A 22,772-nucleotide genomic window follows, 5' to 3' on the forward strand; every position below is an offset into this window, starting at 1 on the left:
CATCATTGCTAGTTTGGGATATGTTCAGAGCACACGCATCTGATGACATAAAAAAATGTGCAAAGTCTTCTCAAGTTACTTTGGCAGTTATTCCAGGTGGGCTTACATCTGTATTGCAGCCCCTAGATGTGTGTTTAAATAAACCTTTCAAAGACCGTGTGCGAAAGATGTGGCATGAATGGATGTCATCTGGTCAAGCTCGACTGACAAAAGCTGGAAATCTGAGGAAGCCAGACATAGAATTGATAGCACAGTGGGTTCGTGATGCATGGGAAGAGATTCCAGAGGACCTGGTGCAACGCGCCTTCAAGAAATGTGGCATTAGTAATGCTATGGATGGCAGTGAAGACAGCGCTTTGTATGAGAACGACAGCAGTGATGGTGATGACTGTGAACTCAGTGATGATGACAATGTCTATGCTGATAACCTCACACCAGCTGAAGCTGTTTGTATGTTTGGACATACAGATGATGAGGAGGAGAACTCCAGTTTTGAAGGATTTTAGCTTTTGTGTGTTAGCTTGGTTGCTGATTGAGCTAAGGTTGTTGTACTTTTAAAGTTACTGTATTTTTGATACCATATTGTTATATGTTGACCCCCTTTTCCACTTACAGAGCTAAGTTATTGTTTTTCTTTGAAATAAATATTCATGTAATTTTATTGGTATCCATCTTCATTTTGTACATTTACCAGTAGCTGCCTCATTTCCCACCCTCGGCTTATATTCGAGTCAACACTTTTTCACAGTTTTTTGTGGTAAAATTAGGTACCTCGGCTTATATTCGGGACGGCTTATACTCGAGTATATACGGTATTTATTTTTTCATAATAGAAGGGTAATAGAAAGGGTGAGTTTCAATTTGAGTTGAATGGATGGAATGAGCACAGGAAAAATGAAGAAACATTTTTTTTTTTTAATAATGTTTGACTTATTGGGACATTAACTACACTACTGTTTTTTTTGTGGTATATGTGATATTGCATCTATTTTTGTCACCAAGGGGCTGTCACGCAGTAGTGTAAGGGCTGTCGCAGACCACGTTATCCAAAGAAGCATACTTTTCCTCTCCTGCTCCTCGCATGGCCATAACATCATGAGGACAACATTTTTATGGGGTCCACTCTCCTCTCTCAAAAATAATTAGATTTTTACATAATTAGTTCCTTACTAACAAAATACACATTTTTAAATAGATAATACATTTGTGTGTGGGATAACAAAAAGTTATACAAAAAACACAGAACATACTACACATATATTTATTTATATCGCACTGAGCAATAGGATGTAAGACCACAGTTTCCTTTGTTTATATAACTATCACTGATAAATATAGAACGTGCCCATTACTCAATGGGAAATTAGACGTAGAATAGTAAAATCAGCCGAAAACCAGACAAAAAAAGAAGTAAAATCTTTAAGGGCTACAAAACTTTGTTCTTCTTTTTTTAATCTGTTAAAAACATTTAAGGCAATAAACTTGCAATTCATTGTCAATGTTACAACCACCAATATTTTACAGATACATTAAAATATTGGTCCTGCATCAAAACTCTATTCCCTTCAAAACTTACAGACGTTCGGTCATTGTCCATATGGTCAATGTGGCCCGTGCTTGTATACCGGCCTTGTGAAAGAGTCCTGCCCCCCAACGGTACAGAATTGGTTTGAACGGATTCAAGATATTAAAACCATGGAGGATCTGACCGGCTCCCTTAAACAAACACACAAAAAGTTTAGAAACACATGGTATTACTGGCTAGAGTTTACCTCTTTTCCTGAATACATCTCATACTTGACTTCTCATGGATGATGGCTTCCCTAACCCCCTTTTCTCCTTCCCTTCCCTCACCCCCTTCCTCCTCTACCATCCCCCACTTTTTTATGTTCTTCCCTGTTCTCTATGTCTCTTCTTTTTCTTTCTCTTTCTCCTTTTTCTTTCTATGCCTGCATTGCCATGTCTTTCTGTTGCACTACTCTTTCGGGCTCCCGTGGGGAACGGTCATACTGGATATATTCATTGGACCTTACAATTGTTTCCCCAATATACTTCTCACAGTTAAGTACCAATGCATTTATTATAGATAGTTGGGATTCCTTTCCACTCAAATTCATAACCTCATGAGGTTCCCAAATATTTTCCTTGCATTGATATGTATACATTGTATATTGTATGCATGTTTTCACGGTTTCCTTTGGCTTGTTACATTGGTTAATGATGTTTTACCTTGTTTGTACTTTAAAAGCATAAAAAAGAATTTACAAAAAAAAATATTGGTCCTGTGTTGGAATGAGCTTCAGGTTTAGGTTGACCATTAATTCACCCTGAACTCAGCCTGTTCACAGTTTGGCAAATGGGTGAACGAAATCAACAGATTTGTCCAGTTCATCTGCCCGTCCAAACCTCCATCTGCTGCAGCCAAAAGTAATTCATTTAGCAGCAAAATCACTGCCGCCACTAAATGACACCTTCCCGTACATACATTGTATACATAGCATGTTCGGCTGAGCCGAGGTGAGGAACACATTCGACTCAGCCGATCCAACATCTGGATCGCCCTAGCCGAACCTCCGGCAGTTCACTCACTGCCTTTCGCCCGGTATTAGGCCCGGTTATTCTGCTCGCTACCTCCGAGGGTAAGTCCCCCTCCCAAACCATACCTGACTCTTTAGGACTGGTTGGAAAGTTAGGAGAGAGCCCACGAAAAAAAAGTGGGTGGGGTTCCCCCCAAAGTCATACTAGGTCCTTTAGGACTGGTATAAATTTTAAGGAGGAAGAATGGGGAAAAAAGTTGGGCACCCTAAAATTCCCAACCAGATCCTTGATCCGAGCACAGGCCCTCAGCACTGGGAGGGTGCTTTTCCAGGCCCCCCTTCGTCTGCTGCAGGGGTGGGTATCTTCTTCATGAAAATGAAATGACGATTCGGGCATTGTGAATACTTGATGTCCTTTGTAAGCCCAGCTACTTTTCGGCATTTTGTAAATAGTACAATCAGGTTTTGATAGATTAAAGTGAATGTTACTCCAATATTACTCTGTAATATTTCATATACACTAAGTGGCCAGATTATTATGACCCCGTGACGTTTGTAGGCAAATTAGCTATAATTAGCTATAATTTTGCGCTGAAGTTGCTAGAGGGCCAGACCATTATAAATAGGGAAGCAGGCTGTTTACCATGACAGTAGAAGTGATTTTTTTCTGAAGATATGGGTAAACAACGCGATTTAACAGCCTTTGAACATGGGATGATTGTTGGTGCTTGGAGCCATGGAGCGAGTATCAGCAAAACAGCAGAATTTGTTAAATGTTCAAGAGCAGCTGTTGTTAAAGCGTTTAAAGACTGGACTGTCAGACGAAAATCTGGGTCTAAACGTGCGAATTGTGGCCGTCAGCGACTAGTCAATGTTAGGGCAGGACGGAGAGTGGCAAGACTGGTACAAGACAACAGAAGGGCAACAGTGCAGTGTCAGATTCCTCGCATCACCTCTCAACATCTCGTGGAGTCACAAGGCGGCCCAACGAAGTCATCTCGTGGAGTCATCTCGTGGCCCAATGAAGTACTGCTGGGGTGGTCATAATAATCTGGCCACTCAGTGTATGTGTCTGTGTTATCATGTACTTGTTTGTAAATGTAGCCTATTCTCTTTTAATTGCTTAATTTGGTGTGAATTAGCTGGTGATCCTGATGGGCCCTTTTCTTTCCTGTTTTAATCTGACCATACCAGGAGCAGATCCATCCTAGTGTGGTCACTTTGCATAGCTGCGTTCTGCTTAGGAGCTACAGTATGCCATGCCCATGTATCGTTTGCCTGTATTCCCTTGGTCAGACTTCTGCTGACATGCTGCCAAACCTGCACAGTTCTTAGTGACATCTGCTGGGATATATGAAGTTGGCAGAAGCTGCTTATTGTCATAGGGAGGGACCAGTGTACATCTCTGCCTTGTATTTGGGAGCTACAGGTAGCCATGCTTATGCACAGTAAGCCTGAATTCCAACTGTTGCCGACACATCCCCTCACCCAGCCCTGTACTGTTTCAGCAACACTGACTGGGACATATGACATCAGCAGAAGCTAATAATCATCACAAGGAGTCTCCACCCCCACCCCTTTAGAGCCTGTGATGCACCTCTGAATAGTGGTCACGTGACCAATTAAAAAAAGAACAGTTACATTTCTTTAGGTTGTTTTTAAATGTTCGCCTTTTATTAGTATTTTACATTGTAACAGTTGTTTCACATCGCAATGAGTCACATACACTTTAAAGACATTGATTACTTCATTCCAATCTATGTATTAGAGGTAAATGCATTTGGGACTACAGTGAACACAATTCTGTCATTGTCAGGGTGCAAAATCTATATTACTCCCTGTAGCATTCTCTTCCAAGAACCTGAACCAAGCAGAAAACAAATATTATGTGGGGGACAGAGAATTACTGGCAATCTTTGAGGAATTAAGGTACTTGCTAGAAGTTGCAGCACACCCCATTCTGATCTTATAGATTGGAAAAACCTACAGAACCTACAGAACCTAAGAACAGCCAAACATTTAAATTCACATCAGGGAGGTGGGCCCTGTTCCTATTTAGATTCACATTACGTATTACTTGGGGGTCCAGGAAAGGCAGGAGGCATTGTCTCACATGTTTCCTGAAACTGATGATTCCTCTTCTCCTGACACCAATCTTTCAGCTCAAAATGGTTTGCCAGTACAATCTGATTGCATAATCCAGATTAAGCAGGTCTCTATGGCAAGTTTAGTGCCTGAGGTTTTGGCACTTCTGAAACCATAAGGCATGTTTTGGCATGGTAAGTGTGGCCTTGTATTCTTTTCAGAACTACCTGCTGGCTATGAATTTTCTGTGCCACAGGACATCTTAAATAAAGCATCACTCCTTTTGGTGGCTCTGTCTATGCGACTGTAAAGATTATGTTAGAACCTGTACAACCTGTCCTCATAACAATAGTGACAGAACTAAATCTTGGGGTTATTAAGGTATCTACCTATTCCAAAACATTCTTAGGACATTATCTCAGTGGGTTATAATGTGGAATTACCACCAACTGAAAGTTATGCCACCAAGTCTGTAATGGTAGATTAGTTGTCAAAGATGTCCTATTTCATACCTATGAAGGGCACTCCTTTGGCAGGTGAAACTTTAGGTATCATCATCAAAGGAATTGGAAGACTACATAAAGTACCCAGAAGTATTGTTTTTATACAGAGTAGTACAAGTAACATCCAGATTATGCCATTCGGCCTTCTGCTTTGCCCTACTTCCCATTGCATGTTGATTGCCTGAGATTAATGTTTGTACATAGTAGGAATGCACATATACCAGTTCAGATACCAGTGCGGATACTTGCCATTTTCACGAGAACTACCAGACTGCAGCAGTTGCAGCTGCGACTGGGTCCTGGCGCTCCACCACTGTCCTGAAATCATTAGTCTGCATTATTTTAGAAAAAGTACTTGTACCAAGTACGTACTTGGTATCTGTGCATCCCTAATACATAGTTTGATAGCTAGCTTGTAGTGAATTATTTGCTCCACTTGCACACATGTTTTACTGTTTAGTTATTGGTTTTCTATATGTATGTGCTATGCTTTTGCATGTTAACTAATAAATTGTACCATCTTCACTTAAACAGTAGTATCCCCCTGTGTGTAGCTCAAATAACTGGTCACAACAATTAGTAAACTTGTCCTGGTTTCCTGAATGAGTGGAAGCTGCTAGGGGATTGTTTGTGCAGAGTAGAACCACTAATAAATTAATCTCCATATCTTAGAGCTCTAAAATATAATTCTGTTGCCAGGCTTTTATTGTCTGGTTGTTTAATTTGCTCACGTGTTTTTTGCAGCTTTTCTGAAAGTCCCTGCAGTTTTGCAACCACCAACACATTTAGCTTCCTTTACAGCTCTCAAGGTGAAAGATCTGGTTTCCTCCTCCACAATGTCTTAGAACTGGATTTCCACCATCCTGTCCTCTCTCCTGGCTTTCCCCTTATCCCACACACTTTCTGTGTGTGTGAAGCGGGCTGACCAGAGCACCACCTTGGGCACTTTTTATTTTTTCTTAATATTGTCCTTTATTGTTTTCTGGTAGCTTTTCAAAGCTTGCACTGTGAAAATAATTATTTTTTTTCCATTCCGGGCTTTATGCTATCTAAAGTTAATTTGAAAATTTGTATTTTGCCTGTTCATTTGGAAGGCACACGATATTGGAATTATTAAAGTAAGGCCAGTGGAAATCAATGACAAAGTGCATCTGGAAAACATGAAACCTCTTAACATTGTGCAATGGGCAGACAGCACAGTGCTTTGACTCATAAATGGTAACATTTTTAAAAATGATTTTGTTGTTTTTATTCTTTATAATTTTCAAAGTTTTAATACAAAAAAAGTTGTTTTCTATTTTGTAATACAACTCGGTGTCAGTGCTTGTGGGTCACAAAAACTGACCTGCTGGTCCATAAGGGAAAGGTGTGTTCCACTGGTTTGTGCACTTAAAGCTAAACTTCTGGTATTTGAGAAAATCTCCCCTTGCAATGTGGTTCTCCTCCCCCGCACTTTGAGAAGTAACTGCTCTTAGGTTAAGAGGGATAAGGAGTAATTCTTACCCTACTCCTCACTCTGACAGGCTCACTCCATCTGGGTGAACAGTCTGGTGGAACATTTTCTATAAGCTGCTTCCAGCCACAGTTGCAAGCTTGATTACTCCACATACAATGCAGGGTTAATAGCCCTGCATTATACGTAATGATGTTGAAGGACTGCCCACAGTCCAGAATTAGGGAGAAGAAATGACTGTCAGAGCCTGCAGGATCATGGAGTAAGCCTCATTATCTCCCCCTAAACTTAACGAGGGATTTACCATTCCATTGTAGGGGGATCCCACTGCAAGTGTATGGAGCTGATTCCCAGAGTACAGCTTAAAAACTAGCCACTTCTGGTTAAACTACAAACTGCATAATCAGTAGTGTACTTTAAACATGGCTTCTGTCAAAATCACTGCAGCAGCAGAAGACATGACCACTAAGATTTATAGATCCCTGTTCTGATAACATCAGCATCTGTTTTCTCACTGAAAACATTAATGGCATATGTCCCTTGGCTCTTGATTATGCCACAAACAGCATGCTGCCAATATGCTGTAAATGGGCCATCAGCGAGATACTTTACTGATGGAGCTACTAATGCAATCCACTCCAGGCACAAGAACTCAAAAAAAATAGCCATCCCGGCAGTTTTCATTGTAGTTTCTTTAAAGTTACAATGGACACACATGGCTAAAATGCATTTAAAAGGGCAATGTCAATTTAAAACACTACATTTGTGCACTATTTTACTTTTGAATTGCTGTGAGACCCTTTCAACCATCAATGACATGGGTGTCAATTTCATCCTTCTGAAGGCTGTGCTTCATGCTAAGGATGATATGTTTTATCTCCAAAAGCTCTTCCCTGGTTGCCATAGCTCTACTGATCTGCTGCATATTTTAAAAAAAACCCCTTCAAATTAAGAAACTTCCTGGACTGACTTCCGGTTCCGGCGCCTGATGTAGCGGTCGCAGAGAAGAGAGCTCCCGCACCGCCAGGGCTAAACTTCATATAAAATCGCACTTCAGCATACCAAAGATACCCAGTGAATCTCCTCAAGACTGCCGGCCTGTCATCGGCTGCCATGGAAAAGTTTCTGGCGAAGAAACGAAACGGACTCAGAGGCAAAGGCACCCCAACACGCAACAAACGGCCGCTTTCGACATCCAAGATGGCTGCGGAAGCTGATCGCCCAGATATCAGCGCCTCCTCGGATGATGACATGCCTGGGCCATCCGAGCATGGCCTGATAGCAGCCGAGGTGGCCAAACTCCTGCGGCCCACTATCCAGGACGCGGTGCATAAAGCGGTCTCCAAAGGGATACAATCATTACGACACGATCTCTTACAACAGGCCCAGAGACTCTCTGAGGCGGAACATCGTATTATACAGCTGGAAGAAAACACCGAGTCTTCCTCCTCTCAACTTACCACCGCCAACCGTCATATCCAATATCTTCAGGAACGCGTAGAGGACTTGGAAAATCGGTCCCGGCGGAACAATCTGAGAATAATCGGACTACCGGAGTCATACCGCCCCTCCATGCTGCAGACTATCTGCGAGCACAACATCCCGGACCTGCTCGGCCTCCAGGCCACGTGCAAAGTCGAGAGGGCGCATTGTGTGGGCCCTCCGGCCTCAGAACGTAAGACTCCCAGACCGGTTATTGTGCGCTTCCTAGATTACAATGACCGCCAGGCAGTCCTTCAAGCTTACCGAGCAAGGAAAGACCTGCACCTGGAAGACAACCGCCTCCTCATCTTTGCGGACTACTCGGCCGAAGTCACGAGAAAACGGAAGGCATTCAGCAAAGCCTGTTCACTCCTGTATCAGCAGAGGATCCGCTCCACCCTAGCCTACCCGGCTAACCTACACTTTCAATCGCCAGATGGAATACAACGTTCGTATCAAGACCCCGTGGAAGCGATGTCGTTCCTAGACCAAATGGAGACCACGGCACCATCCACGGCAGGTACCCGATCCCCCAGGCCCCAACGCCCTACCACCCCGGCTAGGAAGGCCTCGGTGCGCCTCCCGATGACCCCCACGGACTCCCCCTGACTCTGTCATGTATAGATGTCTCCTGCCGGGGACCACGGCGATTTTCCATTCTTTGCGGTCTGTGTCCGTGTTTCGTCGCTGCGAGGACGAGTGGGCACTAGCCCTCTGTAGTTTCGGGATGCGGAGCATGGGCCGCAGGCCTTAGTTACATTCACATTGTCACTCGGAGGCCCAACTGCAGGACCTGCGAACACCATTGACGGGAATTCCACACCGCCGGAAGATCCAAGATCCCTTAAAATACCACCTCACGGGTAGGCCGGTAACTACGTACACTGGGGACATTATGCTACTGTTTTTCGTGCTGATTTTTCTGATTTTTAGAGACCCCCTTTTTTTTTTTTGTCTTCTCTGTACGAATTTTTGCTGAATCCCATATACACGTTTAAGAGGGCCATATGCCCTGGCGTAGCGGAGCCACATCACCAGCTCTGCCATGCTCATTAGGAAAAAATAACATGTTATCTTCTGGAACAAATTACAGAGGTGGCGAAAGCAAACACAAAACCACCGGAAGCGGGACGCCTGATGAGAGATTAGTCTCTCAATGAGCTTGACTTGCTGGTGGCCCATGTCACAAAAGACTAGTATACTTTTATTACTATATCCGAAGAGCAGACTAACCAGGGAGTTGATCATTTGGTTTTGCTGTATACTTACCTGAGCTGAGCCGGTGGAAGAGGATGGGATAAGTAGCCTTGATACTCTCAGGTCATTGACCATTTGGGCTATTCACCTCATCCTCATGGGTTCCGAACTTGGCTCACTGTGTGACCACGATATGGAGTGTGTATCTGTTTCCCTTTACTTTTATTTTGCTCCCTTTGCACCTACTCTTGGAGTGCTGTTTTGTTTCGATATTTTATTTTATTTTATTTTTATCTAATTTTATTCTATTTCCTGTTTGATAATGTTCTATTTTATTCCAAGTGTCTACATTTGTTTGATGCTTGCAATGTATAAATACAAGTATTGTAGATATTAACAAGCACCCATTGGCATTTAAAATCAATACACATGCCATGGAAAGCAATTGTGCCCACTATCTGATATGTCTATCTGCATGTCTATCGGCATGAAGTATTAAGTGCATTGCTGTACAGTTGTACTTTCTTTTTGTCTACACAATAAAAATGTTGTTTAAAAAAAAAAAAGAAACTTCCTGGACTTGCGTGCAACCACACGTTAGAATGCAAGCAGAATTAATTAAATGTGTTTTTACATGCAGTACTATTCATCCTTGCGAAAGATGTACTTGTGGAAAACCACTGGAAAACACAAAAACACATGGATAACAGCAGTACTATTTAAAATAAACGTACATCACTACTAAAGCTGTTTAGTTGTGGTTTGAAGGTAGAGAAAAGTGTCTCTTAAATGCACAGATGTAAATGGGTCTTAGAAAAGTCTTATAGAAATGTTCCCTCTGCTCCCTTACTTTCCTGTTAGAGCCATTATATAGTGCTGTGCGATTAGTAACTTAAGGTAGAAATACAGTATACCATACATGAGATGATTATTTTCCAAGCCATCTAATTTGGGTCAAATCAGGTGACATTTCCTTGTAGGCACATACAAACAACACTGTTGAGAAGATGTTAATTAAAGCAGCAATCAGATGTGCTAGGAAATCTTGATTGCTCTTGTTTCCACTGAGATGAGGTATCTGCATGAGCCTTCCCTCTCCACTTCACATCACATATGTTTATGCCTGAGGCTGTATCTAAAGACATCTTTAGTAAGCTGGATCACATATACACGTCAAACCATCCCCTGATATCTATGGTTGGCTTTACTACCTGCTGTTTTGTATTTATATAGTAAATTCATTTTACATGAACATCTCAATGTATTCATAGAACACCCAAAATTCCCTAATCTTGCAAAGGAAGAACCACCATAGAAGAATCTAATCTGGCACATATCCTTTTTTCTCCAGATTTTTAGGCCACATTTATCCCCTGCAGTATGAGTTCATGTGCGGATATTGCAATTGTCACCCAGTCCTACCAAATTTAATAGGACCAAGTGATCATCCAATATCTATAAGTAACTTTACACCTCATTTTCAATTGTTATCTCTATAGTATACTGTACTGTATATTAGTGATTAACATGTAGGAGCCACAATACAGTTTAATGTTATTCTCATTAACTAATTAACCTGTAGAGTTGGATTGGGCAGTACTAGTGACTAATAAATGCAGAAAAGAAAATGAATGTTTAGGTTCATCACAGCCCTAAATTGTAACATTTTCTTTTTCATGGTTTTTTTTTGTCAACCCAGGCTATAAAGACATCAAGTCAAACCTCTTACATTTCAGTACCGCCATTATCTAAGGAAGAAGATCAGTTTCTGACACACATGTGGAGAGCTCATGTTGAGTCAATTAATGCAGGACTTCCACGCTGCTCTAAAAGGTAACAGAAGAGCAAAGTAATTATAAACTCAGTGTTTATATAAATTAGTACGCTGTGTAAGCTGAATTCTGGACAAACAGCTAAATACGCAATTGAATTGTATGTAGAATGTAGGATTTGTAATTCTGTTCAGTCAGTCTTGTGAACAATACAACAGCAAAAGGTTTCCCAGCACACTCACCAGCCAGCATGCAAAAAAAAAAAACTTGTCTCACCGCTAAGGTTAAAAACAGAGGTTTTAGATACACGTCTTCTGCAGAATACGTGAAAGCCACACTGCCTCGCCAAGGCACCTCTATGTAGTGCGGTCCTAACTCTAACTTATGGGAGTCTCCATCTTGGAGCACATGTAGCAAAAGATAATATTGGGTGCAGGTTCGCCAGGAGGCAGCCCAACCTCCTTAAAGACACAGGCACACACAAGGGACCCTGCACATCACAACGGCAGTTGAGACCCCCAGTGTGTTACTGCACCAAATCAGTCAAGCAAAACAAATGGCAAATGCACCACTTAACCTTAGCGGTGAGTGTGCTGGGAAACTTTTTGCTGTTGTACTGTATGAAGCCCTTCCATGTGCACCTTGCTTGAAAGCTGGTTATGAGTTGATGAGTGCGTTTGCCAGGTTATGTGACAGGAGTGCCTTGTTCACAAGACTAGCAAAACAAATGGCAAACTCCTGGAGCTGCAATTTTGTACTGCAGTCAAGTAAAACAGCTTAGTTTAGATACTATATATGCCAGCACTCCAAGCAGATGGTTTATGGTTGCTCAGTAAAGACAACTGAAATAAAGTCACCTTTAAATAGGTGTCTTCTGGGGCCCCAGAACATTGGTTGGTTTATCATTGTTTTGGGGTGAACATTGTTATGTAGTTTTTAATTTGGAGATATTGGAGGAGTTCTGCACTCGGGATTTGTTTATGTTCTCGCAAGTGCGGAAAAGGTTTAACACCTGAATCGGATTGCAGTTGCCAGAAATAGGTGAGTTTTTGGTCGGTCCAAGCTTTAAAACTTGATGGGTGTGTGAGAGCCGGAATCAAAGAGGGATTGTCGAGGATGGACATAAGTGGCAGATGTGGGGAGAGAAGGCCGTATTGGTTTTTGATTGAGTCCCATAGTCTGAGTGAGTGAGACGTTACGGGGTTGTAGACAGTTGGTCTCTGTTTTGGGGCCAGCCAGAGGAGGTTGGCAGCGGATGCAGGCTGCACCTGTGTGTTTTCCAAGGTCACCCAGGCTGGGGTCTCAAAATTTGAATGGTATTTCGCTAGTTACCCACTCTGAGCTGCTAGGAAGTATTTAGTTAGGTGTGGGACCGCTAATCCACCCCGAGATTTTGGTAAGTATAGTGTACGTCTGGGGTGCTTTATCATTGTTTAGAAAAAAAACTTTTTTTCTGCATCTACTTGGAGTGCCAGCATGTATACTATCTGTTCTATAGTTACCTCTGTTTCTGCTATTTGTGCTGGATGGACTGTTTAATACATTACAACCTGGACCAAAACATACCTCAACCTGTGATTGGGCAATGAAAAAACAACGACACATTGATGAGGTCACCTTTGTGTTCTGTCATCTTGTAAGCATACAGTTACACAGTAATAGTTTTCCCAAAGCTAGCCATACACCTATAGATTATCTGCAGATTTTCTATGGCCAGATGGAAATAAAGCAACAGATCCATCCATCTATGCTAAATTGTTGTGTGGATGGAGGAATCGCCCACTGAGCCAAACTTCAGTATCTTGCTAGTTGGCCCAGCTTGCTGTCAAAATACCTGAACAATCTGATTGGATAAAGGCATTGTTCAGGTATTTTGAGAGCTAGCAGGCCTGACTAGTAAGATACTAAAGCTTGCTCCAGTGGGAGATTTCTCCATCCACACAGTCTAGCGTAGATGGAGGAATCTGTTGCACTTTTTCCATCTGACCATAGAAAATCTGCAGATAACCTATAGGTTAACGGCCAGCTTTATACTGCTGACCCTTCATTTCTCAGGTTGAGTACTGCTTTGCAGAGGGTTAAACCAGGCTGCTATCAGAGACGTATGTACTTATGCTGGACAACGTAAATAATTATTATAATTATTTTATACATTTTTGTTTGAAAAGTCTTAACCTTAACAATGATTTACTAAATAGATTGCAGTACAATGGAAAGGACCAGCATACAAAGTGTTCAATATTTTTGTTTTGCTATTTTCCAGTAACAGTGTGCATATTTCTATGGAATCCTGGAATTTGTTGTGTAGTGAGTAGTGTAATGTGAATGTTGTAATGAGTATTAGTCATCAAGGAGTAAGCAGAGACATTGGATGTTGACTGGGTAAAAAGTACCTGATAGCTATTCAGTAAGACCCTTTTCACAACTATATAACATATGCTTTGATATGTCAGCCCACTCATTGTGGTGCCAGTGCACCACTTTGCAGAATATTGTACATGGACCTTTAGTTTTAATGCAGCAACATAACCACAGATGACTCCAATGACCAGTTCCTTAAGATGACATCCTTTACTGCAATACATATGTGTGTTCTCTACAAGATGCAAGTATTCTATCGTATTACCATTTTTCAGATAGATTTTTTTAAACGTGTCTCCAATATTATACTGTATTGTCTCATCACAAGTCACTACTTGGTTCTAATACCTGACTTCCAGATGAGCCGATTTTGGGATCCCAAGGGAGGGTGGGTATGGGAATTTAAACTCCAGATACATAGGATTGTTTAGCTCATTACTACATGAGTTGGGTTCATCCTCACAGTTGTATATTATCCAAAGCCAGTTCATGTCTCATATTCCAGAATGCTAATACATTTCACTTATTAGCTCTGAATTTTAGTTACAAAATTGTGAGAACCCATCAGCTTCTACTCTACTGGTAAATTATTTCTCAACTTTTAGAGACAGAAACTTTTCAACTTTTACTTTCATTGCAGTAAACAATTTTAATGCATTTCACTGTAGAGAACAGTTGTCCAGCTTTCTGTTCCTTTTATCTACTGCTGTAAGTAATTTTCTTCAATTGGTTAATGTGAAATGCTTGTACAATCTGTTGGGAAATTAATGCCTCCTAATGTTTGAATTGTAAAGCATATATGTTGGAAACATCAAGCAGAAATTTACTACAGCAATGGCAATAAAGTCTGTGTTTTTCCCTTTTGTAATAACTCTTTTGGCTTTTGGAAATAACCTTATGTCTTTCATAACAATAAGAAAAACATGAGCACTCTTTAGTCTTGCCTGTGTTTATGAAGAGCTTTGAACACCTTATGAATAAAGGCTGAAAGCAATTTTCTTGCCATAGGGAGAGAAAATATTATTTTCTAACAAGCAAAGCTGTACGTTTTTGAAGTTATTTTTACACCTATAACAAATAGCATCGTTTATTGCAAGATTGCTAGATATGTCCAACTATGCAGTGTAGCAAATAAGTACATGAACCAGGAAACTTAGGCACAGGAATGGTGACCCCCACAAGGGTCATCATAGCATAACGTACACTACAAATATGTTGTTGGGCCTACTATATTATCATATTATCAGCAACACTTTGGCTATGTAATTATTACTATTTTATAGTATGTTGGTGGGGTGATTTTGTTAAATGTTTACAATATGATTACCTTTTTCTAAAAGTTTGTGGTTATTTGTTTGTTTTTCTGCAGTATCGTTCCTCTAGGCAGGATATTTTCCCCAATTAGGATAACCATGGAAAACTGCCAGATTGCCACTTGAGCAGTTTTTATATGGAACAACAAGTGCTACAACAAGGCTTTTCTTTTATATATCTTACTGAGCTTCCCAAAAACATTAAATACATTAAGGTTGATTCATTTAAAGTGCAATTTGAGAAAACCCCTCTATAGGCTGGTTATGTATTCTTGTTCACAAGACTTTCCTAAATTAATTTTTAAAAACATATTTCTCTATAGGTTCGTCCAAAGCCAAAATATCGAATTCATTATATGCCCGTATATACGAAAACTATATTCGGGGATACATAAATTCGTTTTCAGAATGCGCCGTGACCATATGGGCCGCTGGCATGTTCTGCACATGCCCACCACCATCTTGGAGGCGGAGTGTATGATTTTACATGGTGGTGACGCCACACGCTGAACGAGCGGTGGTCATATCGGCGCCACCATTTTGGAGTATATTTTGGTACTGTATATACCAAGATGGTGGCGCTCGAACATGCGGGCGCCGCCATCTTGGTGTATACTCCAAGATGGCAGCGCGCATGAGCAGAACGTGTTGTAGATCGGCTAAAATCAGCCGTACATTGGTTGCAATTGGTGAAGAAGCCGTTCGACTCAGCCGATCCAACATCTGGATTGCCTGAGCTGAACCTCATAGGGGCTGAATGGCGGTAAGTGAATAGCCGAATGCCACCAAGTATATTATTCTAGCAAGCAGAATAACAAAAATTTAATCTAAAATAATTTTATGTTAGAAATAATCTAAATATGCATATAAGGGATGATATCACGTCAAATAGTGGGGAGGACGTGGAATCCTTATGGCTGGAACTGGATACAACAGACGATAGTCGTAAACTAATTGTGGGTATTTGTTATAAACCTCCAAATATAGGGGAGGAGGGGGAGGCTCAGCTACAGTCCGAAATAGAAATAGCTGGGAGGGAGGGCAATGTAGTCGTGATGGGCGCCTTCAATTACCCGGACATAAATTGGGCAAATGGAACCTCATGTTCAACAAAGGCAGGCTACTTTCTGAACATGTTGCGAGACAATTTCATGGACCAGATGGTGGAGGTCCCAACTAGGAAAAATGCCATCCTCGATTTAATCGTCACAAATAATGCAGAGTTAATTGAGGATATTGTAATTGGGGAGACACTGGGCAATAGTGATCACAATGTGATTACTTTCACTATTGAATACAGGAAAGGAAAGCGGGCTGATAGGACAAGAACCCTTAATTTCAGAAGGGCTAACTTTGATAAACTGCGCCACCTAGTGGCGGACATCAAATGAGAAAATGTATTTCATAAACTGAACTCGGACCAAAAGTGGGAATGTTTTAAAAACACATTACATATTGCCATTGCCAAAAAGCATATTGCCACAGATAGTAAAAAAAAAAAAAAAAACATTTTACCAATACATAAACAGTAAAAAGGGGAGAAAGGAGCAGATAGGCCCAATAAAGGACAAAAGCGGGAAGTTAGTCACAAATGACAAGGAGAGGGCCGAACACTTTTTTCTCCTCAGTATACACTCAGGAGGGAAACGGGTTTGACACATAACATAGCATTGGGACCAGATAACCTGCACCCCAAGATACGTAAGGAACTAAGCGCGGTTATAACAAGACCATTATTCCTAATTTTTAAGGACTCTCTAATGACTGGTAGAGTTCCGAGTGACTGGCGGAGGGCTACTGTAGTTCCAATATTCAAAAAGGGGGGCAAGGAATTACAGACCAGTTAGTCTTACATCAGTAGTTTGTAAACTGTTAGAGGGAATGATTCAAGACTATTTAGTAGAATTTGTTCGGGATAATGGTATAGTTAGCGATAATCAGCATGGGTTTAGGAAAGACCGTTCCTGTCAGACTAACCTACTGACTTTTTACGAGGGGGTAAGTAGAGATCTGGATGGAGGGAGGTCTGTGGATGTGGTGTATCTGGATTTTTCTAATGCTTTTGATACGGTACCTCATAAACGCTTACTATACAAGCTGAGGTCTATGGGTATAGATGGAAGGGTGTGTACATGGATAGAGAACTGGCTAAACGAACGGGTACAGAGAGTATCAATAAATGGTGCCCTCTCAGACTGGACTAGTGTCATTAGCGGTGTGCCTCAGGGTTCTGTGCTGGGACCCATGCTATTCAACCTGTTTATTAACGACATCGGGGACGGAGTAAACATCGATATCTCTGTGTTTGCTGACAATACCAAAATTGGGAGGTTAATAGAAACGGACCAAGATAGTATAACATTGCAGGAGGACCTGGATAAAATAGGGGAGTGGGCCACTATGTGGCAGATGAGGTTCAATGTCGATAAATGCAAAGTTATGCACTTTGGGAACAAAAATAGGCAAATGGGTTATACAATTATGGGTTTGCCGCTAGGGAAGTCGGAAATGGAGAAAAAATTGGGGGTCATTGTAGACCATAAACTGAATAATAGATTACAGTGCCAGGTTGCTGTAAGCAAAGCAAGCAGGGAATGTTTTGCAGGGATAAGTCTATAATTTTGCCACTTTACACATCAATGGTTCGGCCCCACCTGGAGTATGCGGTGCAGTTTTGGGCACCGGTGTACAGAAGGGATGTCCTTGAGCTGGAGGGAGTCCAGCGGAGGGCAACCATACTCATCAAAGGGATGGAGGACCAGAGCTATGAGACACGGCTACTAAATTTAAATATGTTCACTTTGGAAGTAAGGAGATTAAGGGGGATATGATTTTCATGTACAAGATGTTCTATAGTCATAACAACATTAGCAACAAACTCTTTAAGATTAATTCCGTAACAAAGACTAGAGGCCACCACCTAAAACTGGTAGGAAAAAAATTCAAACACAAGGGGCGAAGGGGGTTCTTCTCAGATCGTGCGGTTAGGGTCTGGAACTCGTTGCCACAAGCAGTGATTTCAGCGAATAGTGTGGAATCATTCAAGAAGCTTTTGGACGATTTCCTGACCTATACACACACACACAATAGGTTGGACTTGATGGACATATGTCTTTATTCAACCTTAAATACTATGTAACTATGTAATCAAAAAGAAAAAAAAAAGGTAAAAAAAAATGTTAAACAAATAATTTAAAAAATATAACAGAAAGAAAAATCAATAAAAAACAGCATGTGGTCCCCAACTCAAGCAATACCAGATCCTTTAGGTCTGGTAGGAATGTTAGGAGGGACCCCAATTACAAAAAAATTGCATGGGGTCCCCCCCCCCAAGTCATACCAGGTCCTGTAGGTCTGGTAGGAATTTTAAGGAGGAACCTCACCCCCAAAAATTAAGAAGAAGACATGGGGGCTCCTTTAAAATTTCTAACCAGACTCTTAATCCGAGTACAGGCCTGACAGGGCAGAAAAGGAAGGGACAAGTGAGTGCAGAAAAAGGAGGGGACAACCCCCCCTCTCTGCCATACACACCCCCCTGGAAAAGCACCTTGTGCCCATGCCGATGGGGACAAGGGCCTCTTCTCCACAAGTCCTGGGGCCTAGGTTGTGGGGGTCTGCGGGCAGGGGGGCTTATTTGCATCAAGGTACCCGTTAAATAAAGGGGCACCCAGATGTGTCCCCCCTTTGTGAATGAGTAAGGGGTATTGTACCCCTACTCATTCACTAAAGGGTTAAAGTAAAAATGCCAGTAAAGTGCCCACACAAAAATTCCTTTAATTAAAAAAAACACCACAAAAATGTTTGACAATTCCTTTAATAATAAAAAATCCTAAAAATTGATCCATCAATGTAATCTTGGGGTCAATTACGATGTCCAGCGTAGTCCACTAAGATGACTACTTGTCGAAATAACAAAAAACCCAAAGCCCAGCGATTTGACCACACGCAACGGACTCCCGCAGCAGAATGAAGATGTCTGAGCCGAAATGATAGCCGAAGAGGGGAGAACGGCCTACCGAAGGCCTGCTTTTCACCTCACAAATGACAAATCTCATGGTTCGCTCCGTCCAGTTGTAATGACAGATCTGCGTCCCCAAATGACCTGGTTTAATGATGCTGCTCTGTCATTAAACAATAAGAACTGGGCGGAGCTGGCCGTGACGTCACAACCAGCTCTGCCCAGTTGATATTCTTTGGCCGGGACCTGCTAGAAGACTCTAGCAGGTGGCGGCCAATAGGAGACAGTTGGGTGGAGCTTTTTTTAATTTTACTATTTGTTTTAGATTTTTTAAATATTTTTTCACTCTTTTCACTGATTTTCTATTCTGCTTGGTACCTCGGAGGTACTGAGCAGAAAAGCCAAGCCGAATGCTGCTTGGCTGAACTGAGCTGGAATGAATAGCCCAATGTCGTTCGGCTCACTTCGGCTCGGTTATTCACTATGCTGCCTTCGGCAGCTTTGTGAATAACTCTGTAGGTGTTTTTTCAATTTGGCAAAAATGGGAATACACAAAAACTAAATACACTTTTTCCCACAAGGTATAGAGTATATAGATACCTAAATGCAATCCAAATGTTCACTTAGCATGATGCAGGGTGAATGGTCATGTCACCTAGAAAATTAGGTGAAGCCATATTCACTTTGAATACTCAAGTACATGCAAGGGAAATTAAAAAACAGGATTTTGCCTGCACATGACTGAATGTTTGTTGCACATTCCACAGGGGTTGTCTCGCCTTGGTTGCTGTTGGAGCATATTCCGGCTAGAGAGGGGGGGCATTGTGCGCAGTTGCAGGTGGTAAATGCCAGCCAGAGCATCCTGCACAGCTGTTATCTCTTGGCAACCTGGGATGCTCTGGCTAGAAATGGGGCAACAGGCACACTGCAAACAGTGTGCAGCAGAGTGGCCATGCCACTCTGCCTGCTGCCCCTGCCACATGACTCAAAGATATGCCACCTGAGGCAGCAGCCTCATTATAGGGACGGCTCTGATTTGCATGATAACAATAAAAAAACCAATGCAGCGCTTGTCTATCTGAGAATGTTGAACAGTAGGCATCTATCTGCCTTCAATGACATCTCCACATCACTGGGACTCACCTTAATTTTCTACTCAACATGGCAGATGGATGAATGCAGCATAACATGGTGGCAGAAAGGAAACAACTATCTTCTGCTCACACAAATAATTTTGAGCTTGACAATCTCTATAAGCAATAAAAATAGCTTGATATGCACCACAGAAAAACCTTTACACGCCCCCCACCCTTGCTGAATTGTTGCAACTGATGATCAAATCATATGCATCACTTACAAAAGTTGTGCCATATATAGACATTTACTTCTCACTGATGTGAGGAAATGGAGGACCAGCATACCACTGTTACTCAGCAATGTAAAAGTGAAAACTCTTTCATGTATACAAGGGTTTTCACTTTTTAATATTGTTGAGCAACATTGTCCATGCAGTTTTTCATTAAAATAGTTTTAAAGTCACTTTTGTTTTTACATATATCGACTGCTAGCAAGCAGTAGATATATGCAAAAACATTAAAGAAATAAAAAAGTTACCAAATAGGTAAATACTTACCTGTGTCTCCGCCGTTCGCTCCCGTCTGAAGATTCTCGAGTGGCTGTGCAGTATGATTGGGCTGGCCCATGCGCAGTAGAGATCTTCGGCAGGGAGGAGAGGAGAGACACAGTGGCACAGTGGAGGTGAATGCACGCAGCTGTGAGCGTGCACGTCGGACAGACACCGTGGGACACAAAAGACACAGCTGTCAGCGCTGGATCAGAGACACCTGAAAACTACTGGAAAGAAGATGATCGGATCAAGATGCATCATTTAAAAAGCATGTGGGGGGGGGGGAAATTGTGACTTTAAAGACAACATATATGTTTACTATGTATTCCTATTTACACCACATCCCTAAAAACAGTTAAGCAAAAAGTAAAAATTAAATTAAAGCAAATGTGTAGCTGATAATACCTAGTTGTATATTTTGTTTAAGTCAAAGAAGGCTTATGTTATGGACAACTGGTAAGATGTTAATTGAGTTTTCTTTGTTTTATTTGTCATGAATATACCTAAGAAAATCTGGATAGCAGGGAAAACAAGGTATAACTAGAGAAACGTTTTAATTTAGTGGCAGATCAGTTCAGTTAGGTTGGCTTCACACTGTTGTGGTGTGTTAACCTATGTTGATGTGTGTTGCGTAAAAAGCAGATAATTTATTTGAATGGGCAAAAAAGGACATGCACTATTTTTTGCAAGACAGTGCACCATAACCCTCTGTAGTGTATCACCATCCATTGTAGCATGCTGCAATGCAGGTGCTTCAGTAAGATGTGCCATTAAGAATAAATAGTGATGCAGCGCACCAACTTACAGTATGATAACGAGCCTATTGCTGCAGTGCAACAGTGTGAACCTAACTTTAAAGAGTGTTATCTACAGAATTTCTGTTTCTTCCAGCCCTGTATCATAGCAAAAAAACTCTAGTTTTATTATTGTTATTTGATGGAAAATGTGCTTATTGTTTGTAGTTGCATGACATTTCTAAAGTGTGACACATACATATATATTTGTACTCAGGTTACGCTACCTTTCGGTGCCTGAAGGAAACTTTGGTAAAGACTGGGCAACAACCGTTGAATTCATAGCAGCCACCAACTTCCCCACTAATTTCCAGAGCACAAATGATTTCCAGGTTTTCCTTCCACGTAGGAAGCTGGTTGATGGCGATAAGGTCCCCAACATTGCTGACTTCAGTGAACAGGAAAACAGGGTTCTGTTCACATTACAGCAGCTCAATAAAGTCAACACTTACACAGGTAGGTTTAATTTTCAGATTTCATGTCTGACATACTTTCAGGCCGGTTAAGATGAGAAATGCATAAATGAGCACCCTAGCAGGTAAGAGTCTGAAAGCTGGAGCAAAGAGTTTGACAGCAGGTGAGTGGAAGACAGTGTTTATGTCACAGGGAAACATGAAATGCTTAAATTGAAAAGTCACAGGCCGTAAGTGATGTTTAGCTGCATGAAGAAGCAGACGGGATAAGAAGATCCATATGAATATATTTTGTAAAAGGAAAGATATAAAGAACTATTCCGCAAAAGGAGAGCCTTTTTAACACTATTTAGTGGCAGAGCTACTACTATGTACATTGTGCAACTGGGGGTACCTGGGACCCACTAGCAAAACAAGAGTAAAGGCCTACCTCTCAGACCCATGCACAGTGCACCATGGTGAAAATTATGCTGCTGTATTTAAGCATTGATAAATAAGCATGGCTTGACCTTTTCACTGCCTGACATTTTTCCACATCAAGCTAAAATATATATTATGGATTTCAAAATTTACAAACCTCTACATCTATTATTTTATGAACAAGAAGACATATAAAATTAAAAAAAATGGTCATTCTAATTCTATATGTTGCACAATATTTGCACATGTTTGTGAAGTCTATCTTTTCAGTAAAAAAAATATACACAATTTTAGTTTAGTGCGAACAAATACAACATAATCTCCAAATTCTCCATCAAATATAAAACATAGAGAATGTGTTGTGTTGACAACTAACATATACATTAATAACAAACATATATCTAGCCTCAAAATCATGCGAGTTTGCCAAACATCAGCCAACATATTATACCCTTTACAACTTATCACCTTAGAGCAAAGGTTGAATACACGTGTCACACACACACACACACACACACACACACACACACACACTATAATCTAATACAGTTTAAATTTGTACAATCTGTTAGATTTACCAGTTATTCTTTAGTGCAAGGGCCTACAGCATTGATATTAAATGGAACATATTTTTTAGGCAGACCGTCAAACTACATATGTAGAAATGTAAAGGCAGTTGTACAATTGTATTGTACAAAGATTGTATTACAGGTGAAACTCGAATAATTAGAATATCGTGCAAAGTTCATTTATTTCACTAATGCAACTTAAAAGGTGAAACTAATATACGAGATAGACTCATTACATGCAAAGCAAGATAATTCAAGCCGTGATTTGTCATAATTGTGATGATTATG

The sequence above is a fragment of the Nanorana parkeri genome, unplaced genomic scaffold (assembly GCF_000935625.1).
Source record: "Nanorana parkeri isolate BGI_ZX_2015 unplaced genomic scaffold, ASM93562v1 scaffold816, whole genome shotgun sequence".
NCBI lineage: Eukaryota > Metazoa > Chordata > Amphibia > Anura > Dicroglossidae > Nanorana > Nanorana parkeri.